Genomic DNA, 19,303 nt, shown 5'->3' with positions numbered 1-19,303 from the left:
GGACTGATTTGGAATAACTGGCAGAAATTGATTGCATGCATCGTAAACTGCTCTGAGTTCAAGTATGTTGATGTAACCCAGATCTTTGTGAAATCCAAGTTCCTTGCACTAGGGGCCCATCTAGACGGGCTTCTCATCCAAACAAAGATACAAACAACAAAGATGGAGTTTGTCATGTGGTGTTACATAGGTGCATAATGCAATGTGACGTGGCAGACAGCTACAATATCCTACAGTTGATTGCAGTTGATTTATTCAATGGACATGGTCTGAAACCTCTCACAAGGCAAATGAACTTTGAATACCTTGGAGTCCAATCTCACTCCTACAAACTCTGTACTTTGCATTGTTCTTATTCTAAATCCCGTATTTTGAAAGAAGAAGAAGAGTAGGCACTGACTCTTGAGCTTCTTAATAAGATTGCCCTACGACTAGCCAGTCATCTAGATATGACTCGACTTATCCCTTTCTGACACAGATATTACTACTAACATCTTCATGAATACTTTGCCGTTGTTGATAGGCCAAACGAAAGCACTGTGTTGACAGCAATCAAGATTGATGATAAATCTTAGGAGCCTCTTGTGTGTTGGATGTACATCTAGGTAAAAATAAACATCTTTGAGGTTGAGAACAATCTCCTTGAACTAGCAATGGAATTATTGAGGCTAAGGTGACCAATCTGATTTTTAAACGACAAACTGAAGTGTTTAGCTGTCTGAGATCTAAAACGGGTCTTCATCCTCCTGTGAACAACATATCTGGAATAAAAGCCTCTCATCCTGTTTTGAGGGGATAACTGTAACAGAGAAATTCTATGTCTTGTAGAAGAAATGTCTCAATAGAGGGGTCCCTAAAAATGGACAGGGAGGTGGACTGTAGGAGATAAAAGTGTGAATTTGTATTATATGAAAGGCAGTAGCCATTTCCAGTACCCATTTGTCATGAGTCCTCTGTAATTCCTCTAATGGAATTTGAATGAAGTCAGCAATGCTCTTCAGCAATTCGTGAAAGAATTTAAACCCATCAGGATATGAAGATGAGGCTGGTACAACTACCTCATCAGGAGAAGAAAATAAAAGACTGACTAAAGCTGAAGTTTCTCTTTCTAACTTAAGTAGCTTACAGGAGAACAAAATCTTCTGCAGTGGTTGCAACCCAAACACTGCAGTAATATGGTGGTGCCCGAAATCCAGAAGCTAAAGGTCACTGGAAACAGATGATAGTACAAACAAAAGTGAACCAGACTAATCATTCTTGTGTTTCAAAATAAGAGAAATGTAAAGTTAAAAAAAAAAAACTGCTGAAGTAACTAACTTGGAATTTTTGTAATTACTTCAGTTGAAATTTATCAAAGGTATTTTGTAACATAAGTGAAGAATTTTTTTTTAAGTATATGACATATGCCTTATTTTATTGGTATCTTTAAGGCTGGTGCGGTAACCATAATTCTGAATGTCTGAATTTTAATGGCATAACAATCAAATCTTGCATACATATTATATGTGATATCTTCAACTGAATCGAGAAAATCTCAGATAATAACATTCAGTTGTTTCTCTGTTTCTTCACAGAGCACATGACTTCTATGGTTGTGATCTTATTTACATAAACGAGGGACCTCTGGAATCATATTTCTCTGTATATGTATCACTTACAGAAAACTTGTGGTTTAAGTTTTTAATTAAAAATAAGATTAAGACATTTTTAAATCAACAGGATTGCAGTTTGACAAAACAGGAGAAAAGAAGAAAGGAAGTGGAGGCAGGGACAGAAGGGAGGAGGAAAATGATTGGGAAAGGGCTGGCTGATTGATGGCTGGCTTCTCTGTTGCATGGTGCACATCGGAAACAATATGAGTAGAAAGGGGGTCAGAGGGAAAACACAGCTATATGGCAATAATCCAACACCACATATTTAATGTCTGTACCCCATTTTGAAGATAAAGTGCTACGTAGATATCTCTATCCTCTCTACCACTACTGGTACCATATAGAAGCTCACCTCCATAAGTCCTGGTAAAGTCTAATGAAAAGGTACTCTGAATGCCTTATTCATCTCTCAGGTGAGCTTAAGTAAAATTCAAACATTCTCATAAGTTCCTGCTGTTCTGCGTAACAAACTCCTTTGCTGCTTTTCCAAACCGTACGTGTGCAGAGAATCAGCAGCGGCTGTCTGAGGTCCTGTCAGTGACAGGACCGTGGCCAACGTTCCCTCTAAATTTTCTCTATGCTGAGCAAGCTACAAACTCCACTGAAGACTACGTTTTTGTCCCTAGGCAAATTTAAACTTTGCTATTTAAAAAGAGACAAGCCCCTCACAGCACTGTGGGAGAGTAGACAATTGATTGCAATTGCTTTTTTGAGAGATTACAGTCAACTGTGTAAATTAATATTCCAGGACTGCTTAAAGTATGAATTATGTAAATGTGTATTTAAGGACTTCAGAAAATGCCTAGTTCTGACAGGGCCTACAACAATAGAGTATGATGTAAACATGTGTCCAGGGACTTTTAAAGATATTTATTATCGTGCAGTATTGTGCCAATAGTGGAACATTCAGCTGGAAGCAGGTCTCAAGCATTCCAATTCTAGCAGAGCTGATACCCACAATTAATTAAATTGTGAAGTGTTGCTAACAATTTTGTTCGAGATTCTTATATTTAGGCTGTATCTACATTGCCACTTTCAGTGCCAAAACTTAAGTTGTTTGGGGGTGTGAAAAAACACATCCCTGAGCGAAAAAAGATTTAGCGCTGAAAAGGGCCAGTATAGACAGCACTTGATTAATGGGAACTGTGCTCCCGGCGATAAAGCTAACACCCCGCATTCGGGTTATTATTTTTTATCACTGGAAGAGCTCTCCCCCAGCGATAAAGTGTGACTACACAGCACTGCCACGGCAGCGCTGTAACATGGGCAGTGTAGACATACCCTTAGTCATTAAACTCAGGTCCATGGATGAAAGTAAAATTACCACATTTGGCATTATCTGTTACTCTATCACAAAGAAAATAGATTTTTGCCATGTTTGTGCAATAAATAATTTAAAAAGGAAAAAGTGTCACATGACTGATTTGAAAACCAGTTACTCTAAGGGTACATCCAGACTATCCGCCCTATCGGCGGGTAGTGATCGATTTATCAGGAATCGATATATCATGTCTCATCTAGACGTGATATATCGATCCCCGAACGCTCTCCCCGTCGACTCCGGAACTCCACCGGAGCGAGCGGCGGTAGCAGAGTCGACGGGGGAGCCACAGACGTCGATCCCGCGCCATGAGGACAGGAAGTAAGTCAGAATAAGATACTTCGACTTCAGCTACGGTATTCCCGTAGCTGAAGTTGTGTATCTTACATTGACACAGCCCCCCCTAGTGTAGACGAGGCCTAAGTGTTACTTTAGGAACTTCTATGTCATGGTCAGGAGCTTCAGGTCTTGAGGGACCTCTCTACCATCCCTTCCCAGGAGCCTCTGCCACCTCCACTCCTTATTCTTTCTGTCTGGCCCTGAGAAGCAGGAAATGAGATGTGCTGTCCTTCTGCGGATAGAGGTGGGGAAGCCCATCTGCCAGCTGTATCCAGTGGTGAGCTGAAGACAGTTCGCGCGAACCAGTTGTTAAATTTAGAAGCCAGTTTAGAACTGGTTGTTAAAGGGGTGGGCAAACTCCGGCCTGCGGGACCGTCCTGTCCAGCCCGCCTGAGCTCCCGGCTCGGGAGGCTCCCCTGGCCCCTCCCCCGCCTGGACCACTCCTGGGCAGCTCTTCAGCTCCTGCCGCTTTGAGCGGCATGGTAAGGGGGTGGGGCTGTGAGCTCCAGCGGGCCGCACAGCATCCATACATGCTACCCTGAACAGCATGGTAAGGGGGCTGAGAGGAGGGGTTGGATAAGTGGCAGAGGCAGTTGGAGGGGGTGGAGGTTCTGGGGGGGTGGTTGGGGGAGGGGATTGGGTAGGCATGGGAGTTCCAGGGATCTGTCTGGGTGGTGGTGGATGGGGTCAGGGCAGTCAGGGGACAAGGAGTGGGGCGAGATGGGTAGAGGGTGGGATCCTGGGGGACAGTTAGGGTGGGGGGGGTCTTGGGATGGGGTGGTCAGGAGACAAGGAGCAGGGGGGTTGATGGGTTGTGGGTTTTGAGAGGAGCAGTCGGGGGCAGGATGTGGGTGGGGGTCGGATGGTGGGGGACAGGCTGTTCTGGGAGTCACTGCCTTCCCTACCCAGCCCCCAATACAATTTTCAACCCCAATGTTCAGGGGCGGCTTTAGGAAGTGCGGGGCCCAATTCGAACAGTTCTGACGGGGCCCTGGCAGGGATGACTAAAAAAAACCACCACATAAAAACAAACGTGGGGCTTGTACTCACCGGGCAGCGCTTCGAGTCTTCGGCGGCACTTCAGCAGTGGGTCCTTCACTTCTCCAGGTGTTTGGCAGCACTGAAGGACCCACCACCAAAGTGCCACCAAAGACCCAGAGCAAGTGAAGGACCCTCTGCCAAAGTGCCACTGAAGACCCGGTTGTTAAGTTTTTGGCAGCTCATCACTGACTATATCCTAATTCTGCAAACACTGCTCACCCCATTTCGGGTAACTTTCATCCTCTCTGCCCCTCACTATGCTGGTGGTTTCCCCTTCTGCCACTGTTTGGCAGTGCCTCTACCCCTTTCTTAACCCCAATTCTACCCCATCCCTGATTTTGCCTATCTGCCCCTCTCCTTCCCTTGTCTGTTTGATGCCCCCTGTGTATACAGTTTTTCCCCCTGCACAAATTCAGCCCATCGGTCCTTTCCAGTGTGCCCCCTCTGCACCTTTTTAGCCCATATGAACAGCACACATCATGATTCCAAGTGAGAGCAGAGTAAGGGCAGAGGTTTCAGCAGATGTTACTGAGCATGCTCAGATTTCTTAAACAAGTTCAGGAACAAATTGCGCCAGAGAGCAGTTTGTCCTACATTCCCAGCTCCTGGCTGCACTCACAGCCATGTATCGTGGGCAGTGGATACAGGACAGATGCACGGCTACGTGGCCACACAGGCCACAGGGAATGTTGATGGTAGCAAACATAACTATGCTACAAAGGGCCAAAAGGAGGGCAACACAAACCTGTTTTCCATACACAAAAAGCAACCATTTACTCTCAGTCTGATCTGTTTACTTTCATTCTCTCTTTTTTTGTTTAAAAGTCGCTATGAGAGAGCACAGTGTGTTGTTTCCCCCACCTATTACAGTCTGCACTGAACTGAATACAAAATAGCCCTCCTTAGAGATTTAAAGGTGCCGTATATAGAAAACGGTCACATAGCTAAAATATACCACACAGATGAGTTGCAAGCTACAGGAAAAGGCTCTACTCTTATGAACTCAGCCTTCTATTAGAACGTATGGCCATGCTTCCAGAAGTGACAGTGTGAAAGAGTTGTGGTCTCCAAAAGGCCCAGCAATAGTAGGACTTGAGTTCTATCCCATATGGTTTCACAACGGAACAGGAGGATGTGACTCTCATTTCTGTTGTCAGAGTCCCATTCAGTCCCTCCACCCAACAGAGGCCAGAAAGAGAGCAAAAGGAAGGAGAGAAGAATAGCAAGAGTGGTAGGAGGGCAGTACCAAACATAGCCTGCCTGAGACAGGCTATCAAATAGTGAATTTCATGATCAGCTTCCATTTTGGCACTAACTCCTCTCTCACTGCATCCCTCCATATTCCCATCTTCACGTAATTTGGAACAAACCAAAGCTTGAGTAGCAAAGTGGTATGAGGCAAGATAAAAAAATCATAATGGGAGTTGCACAAATGCTTAAAGACACCACCTTGGAAATGGAAGAAGGACTTTTTATCCAAGCACATTCTTTTTGTCCCTATAGGGAATACTGACTTTTCTATTTTAAAGACAGGAATGATCTGAGTAACTGGAAAAAGTCATGGTGCACTGCATCTCTTTTCACTAGAATCTCATATACCTTTTTCCTAGTTAAACATCAGCACGTTTACAATTACATACATATTCCAAATCAAACTTTGCATTGACTGTATGTGGGGTTCAAGTTGTTAAAATCTCTAAGTCTACTGTAAAATAACTAACATTTTCCTAATCAAATACCTCTGTTTCCCCAGGGTCGTCATCTTCTTCTTTTTCTTCATTAATAAACCACTCAAGATCTTTTTCAAAATCATCCTCATATTCTGCACTTTCTGTTGAGTCTCCAGCCTCTCTTAAGTCATTAGTGTCTTTCTTGTCACTCATTTTGGCTTTGTGTTACAGCAATGCTACAAGAGGGGAAAATATTCTTATTTTCACAAGACTTTTACTGACACACAACAATATACTGTTGATACCTGTGGCATACAGGTAATGTGGTGAACAATACCACTGCCTAGCTATTTCTATAGCACCTTACAAGAGAGAATCCCAGGGGGGTTTCCATCATGAATGGATTTAGACTTTCAACCCCTGTAAAGTAGGGAGATATTTTCATTCCTACCTGTAAAATGGGTATCTGAGGCACTGAGAAGCAAGCTGACTCATCCACAGTCTTAAAGAAAGTCATTGGCAGAGGCAAGAAGAGAACCCATGATCTCCTAACTTCTAGTCCCTATTCTTTAACCATTAGACCATTTTTGCATGTGTACCTACAGACCTGGTACCAGATAACATCTCTCCTACTGCTTTGTTGTTTTCTCTCTCTCAATAGCTATAAACACAGCAGGGGAGATGTTTCATTTATTATAACAATATTGGGGAGGGCAATCCTGCCTGTGGCAGTGGCAATATATTTATTCCCTTAACTTATTAGCGGCATAGGAACAACCAGTTCATTCAAAGAAGGTCTATCCTCTAACTGAAACAATTCCCACAGGTTAAAGCCAACACAGCAAAGGACTGGGGCCCACAAGTCCTAGAAGAGCCCTTTCATAGCTTCCCATAGAGCAGAGTATTCAAAACAGTTGGAGGTTTCTCTCACACTAAAAGACAGACAGCAATTGGTAGGTTTTCATAATTTTAGATAGGGCCTTTTTTAAATAGGATAAGTATAGACAAAGGTGTTCCAGACTACACTACAGTGGAAATTAAATGGAGAGTATGAAAAGTTATTCTCTCTCTCTCTGCACACACAGCAGCATGATCAGCAGATTTTGGAGAAGGAGGGTGAAATAGAAATTACCTGTCACCTGTTCACTCACACAGACACAGCCAAGAGCAGTGGCTGTTAGGTTGGCAAAGTAGGTATGAAAGGGAAATAAACAGAAAGGCAGTCAGAGTAGGGGTTTAAGTAGGTAAGTCTTTAAAGCAGTTTAAATTGGAATAAAAGGCAGCAGACTAGTAACACTAATTCTAAAAGATACACCACCACAGCAAAGGCTCAGTTTAAAGCATATAACCAGATGAAATTATAAGCATTTGGTTAGCATCTTTAAAGAGTTGCCAACATATTTTTAAAAAGCATGGGCAATAATGAAATAAGCCTTAAAAGCATATGAATACAACCGTATCTGTGCATAAACACAGTGCTAGTTAAAACAGTACTTTAGGTGCTCCAGAGAAGCTTATTTCTCACAATTCTAGGAACCTAATTTTTGGTTGTTATCATGGAAAGGAATTTAAGTTTCTATTACGCTGACCGCAGTAAGCTTCTTGTTCTTTGGACTTATTCACAATCTGTCTTTCAGTTATTGGAACACAATAGTTTGGCAATATTCCGATGGAAGTTTTAAACCTGGAATTATGTAACACAGGGATTTGGTCCAATTGGTTGATTATATGGGAAAGCAACATAGTTCTTTCCCCAAGGAACTTCTGGTCTTCCTTCAGAGTCCAGAGTTCACCTATGGGTTTGCTGAGGGGAAAACAGTGATTGCCCAACTATCTATACTGAAGCAGGATTGTTTTATCTCACCATTCAGTTTAGAGACTCATAGCCCTTGAGCAAGATCGATTTTCGTGATGTCTCCATTTCTTTAGGAAGGCAACCTCTTTCCTAAGGCTGGTTTCTGGTAGGAATGTATGCCTGGGACCTAACATTCCCCAAGGATGTTATCCCTGAAGGACTCAATTAAAAAAGAGTACCTCTCTCTCAGGAGATGAAATGTTAGACTTACGCTGAGGTTACTCACTTCAGCTAGAAGTGACAACAGTTCATGGGATCAGGTAGCTTCTTTGTAGTAGGAGCATTAGGCTTTGGTAGGCAGATGGTACCCTTGCTGGCACAGTTACAGCTATCCTTGGCTGGCATAGGTCCAATTATTTTATAGGTATTGTTTCTCATTGAAATATATAGATGGAAGTGGTTCCTATCCAAAAACAGTCAGATCTGCCAGTTCGCCCTCCCACTGAATAGTTGTAAGTTTCGGGGGAGCAATGTGCTGATCACATTGCTGGAAATCTCTTTTCAATAACAAGTTAGGAAGAGCTGCCCTATGTGTGTGCGCCCAGGAGAGGGCGTTGTGGTCTGGCAAAAGTCTATCTTTCAGTCACAGAATCAATTTAAAGCAGGGGTGGGCAAACTTTTTGGGCCGAGGGCCACAGCAGGGTGGGGAAATTGTATGCAGAGCCAGGGCAGGGGGTTGGGGTGCGGGAGGGAGTGTGGAATGAGCTTAGGTGTGCAGGAAGGGGCTCAGGGCAAGGGATTGGGGCAGAGGAGGGGTGTGGGGTTTATGAGGGGGCTCAGGAAAGGGGGTTGGGTTGCGGGGGGGTGTGGAGTGGAGGAGGGGTGCATGGTGCAGGCAGGGGGCTTCGGGTAGGGAGTTGGGAGGCGGGGTGCAGGAAGAGTTCGGGCTCCGGGGTGGCAGCGGCACAAACCAGGGCCAGGGCAGGCTCCCTGCATGGGGGGAGGGCAGTGCCGCGCCTTCAGTTACCTCCTCGGAAGCTCCAATTGGCCGTGGTTTCCCATTCCCGGCCAATGGGAGCTGCGGGGGGTGGTGCCTGGAGGCATGGGCCTAGAGGTCACAGAGATGTCAGGCTGGCTGCTGCTGAAAGCAGCCCAGGGCCTGCGGCGCCACGGGAGGCAATCTCGCTGGCCGGATCCAAAGCCCCGAGGAGCCAGATCCAGCCCACAGGCCATAGTTTTCCCATCCCTGATTTAATGTCTTTTTAGTAATTGTGCTGTTTATTCTTCTCATAAAAGTTCTACATAGTTATAATAGTCCTTTCACATTCTGTGATATGTTGGTGCAGCTTTCTGAAAGTTTTAATTCTGGAGTTCAACATTCATTCTTTACTCAAAAAATTTCCAAAAGGAATTTATCTATTTCTGCTTTAAATATAGGAATGTTACCACATAAATTTTGATTATATATTTAATCAACTTCAATAATTTATTATTAAGTTAAACTTTCTATTCCTAATAATCAGAAATACTGCTTTACTATTTTATATTTTATTCTGGATAATTTTACATTTACTAGGTAAGTACAACCAAGTAAATCAAACCACAACTTAGTAAGATGAAGTAATAATATTCAACTATAAGTTAATTCTTAGTCACAATCTCATACTTAAGAACATAAGAATGGCCATACTGGGATAGACCAAAAGTCCATCTAGCCCAGTATTCTGTCTTCTGACAGTTCCCAATCCCAGGTGCCCCAGGGGGAATGAATAGAACAGGTAATCATTAAGTGATCCATTCCCTGTCGCTCATTCACAGTTTCTGGCAAACAGAGGCTAGGGACACCATCCCTGCCCATCCTGGCTTTACCATTAAACTTCTAACTCAATATTTCATGTTAACACCTTATTATAAATTGCAAATTAATGAGTTATGGACCCCAACATAGAGAAGAGATACTTTGTAAACTAGCTGGTACATATGAAAAGAGCATGGGTCAGTAGAACTAGGATATCAGAGATAGATCCCGTTCATCCTTTCCTTCCCATTCTGTTTCCCTCCATCCTCATTTCTATCTGGTACTACCGCCTTGTGAATAACATAGCTCATTGCTGAGGGTTAGTGTTTTGACAATAGAGCTCATTGAATAAGAGTGAATAAGATGGTGACACACAGATATGTTACCCTCTGGTTAGAAAGAAGTAGATTAAGATTACTATTTGAATTTATTAAAACACTTTGCACATGAGGCTTTACTGCCCATTTACACATTTGTTGCTAGCTTTCAGATAACACCACTCACATCAGTATTAAAGGAGAAATGACATCATTTGGATATCAATTCAGAGAAACTGGGGAAAGGGTTGAGAGCCAAACTTACAATTTTTCTGCAGAGAGACAAGAATCACTCATATGGTGGGAGTTACCCAGAATGTGAGCAAAGCACAGAGTAAACAATTTATTAATGACAAGATTGGGCTTTGAGGCTGCACATGATGCAGTGTCCTTTCACCAGCTACTGGGCAGCTGCTGATAATGCATGGAAAACAGTCTTTTTACGGTTTTGCCTACACATTCTAGATCTTCAGTTCCTTGTTCTTTATTTCTAATGATATCTGTATAAATGCAGAATATTGTGATCGTTTAAAAGTTTCTTTTCCTGCACTTTGTGGCTTCTACTACAACTTGGAGGTTGCCCCGAGTGTCTCATGGTATTGCAATGCATTAACAGATCTCCAAGCAGCAAAAGTTTGCAATGCAATGTAGTCTATAAGAATTAGCTGTGACCCTTTCATGCCCCAAGAAGATCCTGGAAATAGAGAGATGGCTATTACTTTCTCATCACATTCAGTCAAAATCCTCAGTTTCTAACATCAAAATTTGTCACGCTGGTGATTATTATGTCAAAGGATTATGATTAACTGAAGAAAAAAAGAGGAAGACAACCATTATCCTCCTTACTCATGTATACATGTCTCTAATTCAAAGCAAATAAAATATGAATGTAATTTTCACCTTGAGATATTAACAAACATTAGAGATTTCAGGGTTATGCTGTAGTTCCCCCAGAAATCATAACTGTATTCATATCCGCCTACACACAGCACATTACAACAGGACTTTTCACAACATGACCATGCATCTCAGGCGCAGAAGTATGCACACACATTTGCCTTGGTTGGTTCACATTTGAATGCCAGAGTTCAAATGAAGTCCAAAACTCAACGTGGAGCTCAGCCAAAAAACAGAGTTTTTTCGAGTTCCACCCAAATGGGCACTAGGCTTGTGTGAAACTTACAGTGAACGTGGCCCGAGTTTCCAACTTGTACAATTCTGCATAATCACAGTACAAAATGCTGCATATGTTCACTTTAATGAGAGGTGTTAATCACAATACTGTGCAAAATTCAGCTGCCTTTCGAGAGGAACAAAATATATTCTATTAGAAAGGATCACAGCACTGATCCTACAATCACGATTGAGAGGGCACTTTCAATCTAAGGACCTGATCTCGCAAGAACAGATTAAAATTTTTTATTAAAGCTAATGTTTAAAATTAAATATTCACAAGTTAAGAGGGAAAGTACTGTACATTTGGGGCCAGGCTTAAGTTATGAGGAATTACAGGTATCAGTTACAAGGACCACGAGATACATACATATCACATAACCAGAACAGACCCAGATTGAGGTGTGGGAGTTTTTAAAGCAGTGGATAAGTGGGCTCGGGTATGTCACCCATGGAATGTATTACTAGATGCTCTCAACTCCTATTTAGGTTCTTACACCACACACATTGCCATAGCATCCAAGTCTCTTGGCTTTAAAGGGACTTGAAAGCACTCAACAGATCTTAAATCCTTATTTTCATCTCTTTAGACTTTAATTTTCTGGAGAAGTTACCCCTGGGCCGAAATTTCTTATGCTTCCTCTCAGACCAAAGATGAATTATTCTGCACTGTTTAGTAAAATTATATTAGGCTATTTGAGTTATCCAAGCCTGGGTGAGGAAGTTGTAACAATTAAGAAATTATTTGGCTGCATCTTTTGTACTTGTCTACATTGCCACTCTATAGAATCATATGAGAGACACTCAAAATGCTTTATAAACAGGAATTAAACCTTTTGAGTCTAATGTTCAGAAGGCAAATTTTACCTCTATTTTACAGATGAAGCCACAAGGCAATGAGTCAGGAATAGCACCTGAACTCCCATCCTCTGCTAACCACTAGATGTTGATACTGATCAAAAACCAATTTTACTTTAAAAGTTAAATTTGAGAGCTAAGCGGTCCCAAATTATGTATGGTGCTTTACTCTTGGACAAAAACTGATTAGAAATTAAGAAACAGAACAAATGAAAACAGTGTACTACTCATTCAATATTTTCTACTCTTCTCCATCACCTGATGTAAATCGGCATAGCTCCACTAACTTTCACTAGAGCTAAGCTGACTTACACCAGCAAAGGATCTCTCCTTCAAGTGCAGTTAGCTAGCACCTTGCTCTGCAGAAGGGTGAACTGGATTATCTAGTGAGCCTTGTCTGTCTCTATTGTACAATAATTCTCAATCAGCACAGTAAAGTTAATAAACAAATTGTTTTTATTTGGTTGGATAATTATTAAAAAAAAAAAAAGTTACACACAGACCACCACATTCAGCTGTAAAATCTCACCACTTAGGCCAGGTCTACATTTAAAAGTTTTGCTGGCTTAGTGATGCCTGTTACAGGCGTGATTTTTTTATGACTCAGTATACAAGCAAATGTGTGTTTCTGCCAGTATAGTTTATTCTTCTCACCAATATAGATGTACTGGCAAAATTTTCATGCCCAGACAAGCCTTTATATGGTAAAGTCTTCAGATTACTGGCTGTCTTTGTTACATGTTTGTACAGTGCTTAGCACCATAATACAATTAAGAAATAAAAAGAAAATCATAGCAGGGACTTGACATGCATAAAAAAAGGGAATTCAACATTTATAAAGTTGCAAAGTTCTAAGCAAGACCTAAACACTATCACATTGCACACAGAGTACACAAAACAAAAAAATTACTGTGTATGAACTAAGAGATGTAGAGAGGAGATTAATCATTACCATACTTTTGCATTAAATTCATGAGACTAACCCGTTAGTAGACTTTGCAAGTTATTTGCCTCACTAATACAAAGCAGCTGTAACGTCTGTAATGCTCTGGACAGTTTTAAGAACATTTCCAGTCTGCCTCTCAGCCATTTTTTTTTTCTGGCTCCTAGAAATAAAATCACAAGACACTATATGTTTATAACACCTTCTTCCCAAGTACTGCAACGTGCAACAAAATCATTATAAAATTAGGAGCAAGCATCCCCCTGTGAAGTAGATTAATACCACTAACTCCATTTTACCCATGTGGGGAAACTGAGGCACGGAGCGCTGACAGTGGCTTGCCCAGCACGTGAGTTGCAATGCAAAGCCAAGCACGCACCCGTCTCCTCCAGCAGACTCCAGCCTTGCGCTGGGAGCACCCGGCCCCGGCGGGGATCTCCGATTTACCTTTCTCCACCGTATGAACGTTCACATTGCGAAGGAGCCAGCAGCCACCCCCCGCCGGAGACAAGCGGCCTAGTTCTGCCCTGCGGCTAAGCGCATTAGCAGCCAGGGCTGTACCGCGCACCGGGTCGCGGCGGCGGCCTGGAGTGAAGCCCCGCAGCGCGCAGCAGCTCGCAGGGGCCGGGGGAGGGAGGTTCCCCGCGCAAAGGGAACCGGGGCAGAGGGACGCGCTGGGAGCCAGGACTCCGGGGTTCTGAGCCCGGCTCCGGCGCGCGCCCGCCGCCTGCCGGTCCCATCAGCTCCCTGTGTCCGGGCTCCGCTCCCTGCTCTCTGCCCCCGCCCCTCCCCTGACGCTCCCGCCGCGGCCCCTCTCTCGCCTGCGCTGCGCACTGTGCCGGGAGCCCTCCGGGACTGCCGTTGCCATGGTAGCAGCGACCAGCCCAGCCCCAGCTCCCCTCACTCACCTGTAGAGCCCCGCGCTGAAACGGCGGGTCAAAAGGGCCAAACTTCTCTCTCTGTTCCGTTGCCTAAGCAACGATGAGAGGGCGGGGGAAGTCTCGTGAGAAAATAGACGAGACTTCTGCTTGTTCCGGTTTCCATGGAGACCTAGATAACTACTCACCTGGGTAGAGGCTGGACTGCCGCCATCTTGGTGCTGGCCAGGGCCACACAGAGCAGGTGTGTGAGCGCTAGAGCCTAGAGCTAACACAGGCTGTACCTCTCCTCCAGCAGCCCAGTGCTGGGGCACTGCACCCTCTGCCCTGCTTTCTTAGGGAAGCCCCCATCCAGCCACAGGCTGATGTCTCACACCACACAGTACACGTGCCACTTGAGGCCTTTGCCTCAAGGCACGAGGTGACCAAGCCCCATTGCCTCTTTGTAAACAGTCCCCAGCGTAGCCCACACAAAGCAAGAGTCAGAGCCCAGAAATCATGAGATTTAAAATATAACCACTGCTGGGATTCCCCTCTCCCTCCCCTTGGGTTTCTGAGCTGTTGGGTTCCATAGGGGGCATGGTTTCAAACCTCTCTTCAGCCAAAGCGCACAGAAAAATACTTTTTCAAAGAAAAAAAGAGAAAAGTAAGCCAAATCTCCCAAAACTGCAGGAGCTGGGGCTGTAAGGAAACCTCAAATGTTACAAGACTGGTGATAAAATCCTGCAATTTGGTAACTGGCCTAGCAGCCTTCCCACTGCTTCTGGGCTCCTTTGCTAAGGCCCAGCCCACACAGCAATTTAATTGACCTGAAGAAGAGCTCTGTGAGCCTCCAAAGCTTGCCTCTTTCACAACAGAAGTTGGTCCAATAAAAGATATACCTTATCCACTGTACCTCTCTCATATCCTTGGACCGAGATAGCAAGACCACAAACAGCAGTTTAATTTAATATACATACATATATACAAAGATGGGATGGAACATAAGGGAGAAAGACAACAGTGCAGAAGTTCCACTAAATATTTCTACCACCTACACCATCACGTCATTATTTACAAATCAAATCACTTCACAGCTGTCTACACAAAGAGTTAATTTCACAGCAAGTTTTTTAAATGAGTTTTTGGCAGCATGCTTGACAGATCAGTGGTTCTGAACATTGTGGTTTATGCAATTCAGCCACTCAGACAATGGCCCATAATCCCACAATCTGTTGGGGGTCATATAAAGAAACAATTAGAGGCTTCTGGGTACTGCAGGTGGCTAGGACTTCTGACTGAAGTGCCTCTCCTATCTTCACCGTGCCCACACAGCCCTCAGCTCTGGATAGGATCACTCCAAAAGGTGGTGAGGTTATCTCCACAGGCCCTGATGTGCCACTTACATTGCCCTGAATCTGATACTTTGCAAGTGGGGGAAAAAGAGGTGCAAAGATCTGCAGTAGGCTTGAGAGAAGGGCCGTAGAGACTGCAGGAACAGAAGGAGGGGGAAGCTATTCCTTCCCTCCCTTGCCCAGGTTTTTTCTAGGCCCCAGTAGCTAAAAGGTTTTTCTGCTTTTTCATCAATGAAATGTGTTCCATCAACCACGCTCTTCCAATCTACTTCTAGGTCACATTCCAGCCCTCGAAAGTACTTATCTAAAGAATTGCATGTGCCTTTGGGAGCTTGGAGTTCCTAAGTTCTAACCCTGGCACTAACAGCAACTCACGATGTTACCCTGGACAAATTCCTCTCCCCACCCCCAACTCTTTCCCCATTTGTAAAATAGGGGAGCTTAGCTGCTTCAGAAAGTGTGTGTAAGGCATCTCACTGTTTGTGAAGGCTGTTAAACTCATCAGATGTAAAGTGCTCAAGCAGGGCACAAAAAGCACACTGAAAATGCTTAAATTGAGGAAAACAACACTCTCCCATTCTCATATCTAAACAAATGATCAAAAAAACATATAACGCCTCAAAAAATTCTCCTTTCAGCCACTACTACTAAACATGATAATATGCCTTACGGGCTGAAGTTTATGCAAAAATTTGAAAAACAGTAGCGTGCCGTGAGTGCTATTATTGGTAATACTATAATAATGTTTAAACTGCCACTGCAGTGTAATAGTTCTTAAATAAACTATGAATATTAATTATCTAAAGTAGGGTTTAGAAGTTAAACAGCAAGGATTCACATTTCTGTCATTGTCTTCTTGCTGTGTGATTCTGGGCATGTCACTGAGCCATTCTGTGTCTCATTTGAAAAACACTGTGTAATTCATAGATTCAAGGACTGGAAGGGACCTCAAGAGGTTGAGTCCAGTCCCCTGCCCTCATGGCAGGACCAAGTACTTATATGGTCTAGACAATATTAAGTATAAGTGCTAAGTATTCTTAAAAGTGAGGTACTTATTTATCACCTTAAACACTGATAGCTAGGATCTTATCTTCCACTGCTTTAGTCATTTTAAACCATTGCAACATGGATTTGCATACATGTAAATTGCTACAAGTGCAGGGCAGTGAAAAATCAGGTAAAGATGAAAACTGTTGAATGCTAAGTATAAGTATTCCAACCCAACCAACTGGGTTAACATGAAGTGAGTTTTTGATGTCCATTTCTAAATTGCACTAACAAAAGGTCCTGAGTTAAGATTCTCAGAAACTTTAGAAATCACTTCCTTTTTCATACACAATATTCCAATAATTATGCTTATAAGAACAAATAAGCCAACTGAAACAAGTTATTGGTTATATAGTTGATTTTTTTTTTTATGAGACACCTTAATAGACCTGACAGGCCATAGAATTTCAGAATACTAAGTTTTGTTATAACTGTGCGACTTACTGTGGAAGTACACATTTTAAGAGAAGACCATTAGGGCATACATTTAAATAGTTTTAAGAAATAGTATTAAATGATTTATGAATACATCAATGTTTGAGGTTATGAAGGTTACATTTGTCAGACTGTGTATTAAACATGTTTTGTTTGGCAATGAACACTGATCAAATTCAAATCAAATCAAGTTAGGAGTAGAATGTTGAAGTTAACATAAATTAACTTCCACAGTTTTCAAGGCGCTTCATGACTCATTTATGACTATGGGTAGAATGGAAAGAATTCAAAGATCTTTAAGTATAAAAACATCTTACAGTTAAATCCTGGATTGTCTGATGTTTATAGAGCGTAAAACAAATAATACCTGTAGATTGTAGAACAGTGTATCTTTGTGCTTAGCAGGCTCTGATAGCTGTTGCATGGCAATGAAACCAGCCATAAAACGTATAAATAGAAACAGGTCATTATGAACTAGAAACCCTTTTGTTTGAAATGGTGGCTATCAGCAGCATTCTTAGGTGGCTGGGAGCGTGTCACTGTTGCTAAGCACCTGTCAATACCCTGCAAATAATGTAGGGCTCCACTACTAATTCTGACAAATGTTATAGTAACATTTAAATAGCCAATTTAACTTGCTGTATTACTTCTTTTCTGAAAGTCTCCTAGCACTTACGGTAAACATGCCATTGGTTTTCAAAACACAGTTTTAATGGGCAAGTGATGACAGCACAGAGAATCGTTGGTTGGATATGTCACCTTTAGCTAGACTGAAATAGATGCTTATTGACCAGAACACTTAAGACAGACTCTGTTTTCACAAGACAACTCGCATTACAGATTCTGCATCAAGCCTGCTCTAATTTCCACAGGCAATGCTAGACCTACCAAAAGAGAAAGGAGAAGCTTGGGACTATAAAGCTTTAGCAAAGAATCCATAGCAAGTAATGTGGCATAGCTGGTGCAGGGAAGTTCATGTTCTACCTCCAGATTTACTTCAAGGGAGGTGTTTCCACTCCATCCCCCTGCCCACTAGGGTTGGTCCATGGGAGATGTTAGTTTTAAGTTCTGCTGGGGGCTTCTAAGAATGCCTCACTGGCTACTGGCTCATTGCAAACCTAGCCACACCCATGCACTTTTGGAGCTTCACTATCTCCAGGGCACTCTACAAATGGATAATTCTGGCTGCAATTATGACCTCCTGCCTAGCAAACTGCCTTCCACTGGGAGTCTTGTGCCAAGAAGAAACACATCATTGAGTGAATCTCACCTTTATAATTCACCATCACAGCTTAATCTAGCTGTAAGCATCAGGTTTTAATCCCCTAGATTGCCTGGAAACCCAGCTGAGTCAGCTCATCTAGTCATCCAGATAAGGCAGAAGGGTGAACTATTGTCATCAATTTTCAGATTAAAGATAAGGAATTACGTTCTGCCACTGGCCTGCTGGGTGATCCTGCACATCACTTCATCTCTGCACCTGAGTTTCCCCCTTTGGAAAGTGGGAGTAATGATACTGACCTTCTTTGTAAAGTACTTTTAAGATCTTGGATGAGAAGCACTTTGCAAAAGTGAAGTACTAGAAAATGTGTGTTTCAACCTTTCCCTTATTATTGGCCCAAACTTGCATATACTTGCTACCAAACATAGTGCCCACTATCATGTGTATTCCAAGAGCAATAAGTGTTCCAGGATTTTTTTTTTTTTTTTTTTTTTTTTTGCGCGCGCACTTCGTAGGTGTTGTTTGGTGTCTCAGTAATCTGGTTGGTGCCCTACGTGGCACTAGGATACAACAAATCAATACACAGTCCCAGACCAAAGCAACTCTTTTCTAAATTAGAGGACCACCACCAATTTGGGGCAAAACATCCACATATGATTTTAAAAAGCATACTACTCTACATTATATAGATTTCTTGCTTTTAATGGCACTGTATGTGCTGTCAATTTCACCATTTTGCTTGTATAGGGGAAGTTTGCCTTGTTTGCTCAGCTCTTCCATACATTCAATATGACAGAGGAGACTTTTTTAAATGAGATAGCATCTGTAAAGCCTTGGCAGGGGGAAGTGTAGTACGTATAGCTAATTAAAAATACTCTAGATCCCAAAGCAATTATCTTTAAGAGTTGATTATAGAGAAGATACTGTGGTAGCATTACTCCTTTTTGCTTGCTGGTGGATGTAGTGGTGGTGACATCAGAGCACTATTTTTGTCTCCCTACTCCTCTAACCTAATTTTCAGATGTGGACCCAGAAATCCTACTTCAAAGTATTTCCTCTTCATGGCTGGTCTCTACTTCTTACCTGGGATATTTGCTGTTTGATTCTCAGGCCTGTGGCTCATGTCTTCAGTACTTACATTGATGCAAGAGTCCTTCTGTGTGACTATTGCTGTATAGTGGCCACACGAGCAACAGCTACTCTTAGAGTGCCTACATTCTCTCTCAAACGTTACTCTACTGGATCAGGTTTCGCAAAAGCCAAGCCAAGCCATACTGACATCTACAAAGCTACCAAGAACAGTAAATAGTTAACTGCCATCCACCAAGATTTTTGTAGCTGTGGTTCCTTTTTAATTAATTATGCCCCTCCTCCCCCATTTTCTATTACATAAGAACTATTAGAAAAAGCCATTTCCATTGCTGTAGCAATGCTCAAGATAAGCAAGGTGTTGAAATACAGATCAGATCATTTTAGGAAA

This window comes from Gopherus flavomarginatus, chromosome 1, assembly GCF_025201925.1.
Source record: "Gopherus flavomarginatus isolate rGopFla2 chromosome 1, rGopFla2.mat.asm, whole genome shotgun sequence".
NCBI lineage: Eukaryota > Metazoa > Chordata > Testudines > Testudinidae > Gopherus > Gopherus flavomarginatus.
Note: the sequence above shows the minus strand (reverse complement) of the source record.